The following is a 1598-nucleotide window of genomic DNA, read 5'->3' as shown; positions in this document are numbered from 1 at the left end:
TTAAACCCAATGTAATATTCTCTTAAGCAGTAGAGATTTATGTTTGCATTTGTGTCTGATGCTTGTTGTTAAATTATTGTTTTGGTACCCAAAATACTAATTGCTTCTGCTCATTTTTAATCTGTTTGGGAGGTAGGAGGGGGGAGTTTTTATTTTTTTTTCTGGGGCATGCACACACAAACACACAGACTGACACACTTAGAATAACATCGACCACATTCACACCCAACTTGCACACGCAGAAGCACACTCAATGTTTACCTGATGCAGTAGTTTTTAATTTCCCTCCCACCAGCCAGTCGTCACTGACGGCTGAAATTAATGAATTTATCGCCCCCTCATTCAAATTCAAGGACACAGAGTCATTCACTAAGCCACGTGAAAACACAAAATCAACTGAGGTAAGCTCTTGTCTTTTTCTTACTCAAATACACACATCAGGGACTTACAACTGTGCCTGCAGGCACATGCTAAAGTGGTTTTGCATGGACACGTGTTCCTGCTGCATGTGTATACCTGTGTGTCACAGTGGCTAATTACTACCTATACCGCACAGAGAGGAGGGAGCAAGACAGTTTGTCAGTGCTACTCTGATCAAAGAAAGCATAATCTCAACTGTACAATGCTATAATCATGTGTTTAACATACCAGCAGGGGTAGACTGAGGTCCAAGTCCTACAGCTCCAGTGCAGTGGGAGACCTTGGCTCTTTTATGCTGAGAGAGCAGAGTGGCGCAGCGGAAGCGTGCTGGGCCCATAACCCAGAGGTCGATGGATCGAAACCATCCTCTGCTAATAGTAAGTGTTTATTGTGTTCTTCCTAGGTATGTTATCTGTCCTTCCTAGGAATACTGTTTCCCTGCACACAAGGCGTTTGCAGTTAAGTCTTTTTTTTGTCTGTGGTTCCCTGATGATGGACCAAGATACCCTCACTTGTGAGTTGCTTTAGATCAAAGCATCTGCCAAATCAGTAACTGTAAACTTGGAGTCCTCAAAATTTTTTAACAGTGCTGACTGTGTTTAAAGGGGCTATTTGTGAGTTTTCTCTGCTGCCAAGCGTTGTTTCTTGACAGGGGCTGGTGGCGGTGATTGCTGCTGCTGGTCAACATTGGTGTTGTTTTCCACCTCTGGAGACAGCTAATAAAAGAATGACGTTTGATGCTGAACTCTCAATGTTTCTTCTAGACTGGTAAGTAAACAGCTGCTAATGCTGACATTAGCATTAGCATTAGCTTTGTAGTAATAGTTGAAAGGCTCATATCTCAAATTCATTTCAGGAATAGGTGGACACTAATGCTAATGCTACATTACATCCACTGTATAATTCTTTTGAAAATATGTTAAATGCATTTGTTGATCTTTCAATTTTTTTTTTTCCATTTGCCTTAAGCAGTCGTGTTTGTCTTTGCCTTTTGCTGGTGCATTGCTACGTTTGTAACTGTCATTAGTGGAATAATGCAGCAGGAGTGTGTATTGTGTTGCCCACATACTCCTCAACACATATCACACAATCATGTGTGAACTATAAATACGACAGTGACCCACTCATAAGATCTTACTAGTGGTCAAAAACTCCACAGGGTACCTTTATTACAGAAG

The 1598-nt window shown here is 41.4% G+C and overlaps 1 non-coding gene across 1 annotated transcript; it reads left to right on the top strand.

Annotated features, from left to right (window-relative positions):
* Nucleotides 1-722: 722 nt before the first annotated feature.
* Nucleotides 723-794, top strand: trnam-cau (transfer RNA methionine (anticodon CAU)). Its single transcript has one exon. It is a non-coding gene; the product is annotated as a tRNA-Met (tRNA).
* Nucleotides 795-1598: the final 804 nt, after the last annotated feature.

Source organism: Trachinotus anak, unplaced genomic scaffold, assembly GCF_046630095.1.
Source record: "Trachinotus anak isolate AG129_WGS33_773 ecotype Australia unplaced genomic scaffold, CSIRO_AGI_Tana_v1 ptg000021l, whole genome shotgun sequence".
Taxonomy (NCBI): Eukaryota; Metazoa; Chordata; class Actinopteri; order Carangiformes; family Carangidae; genus Trachinotus; species Trachinotus anak.
This window is presented reverse-complemented; position numbering and strand designations above follow the sequence as displayed.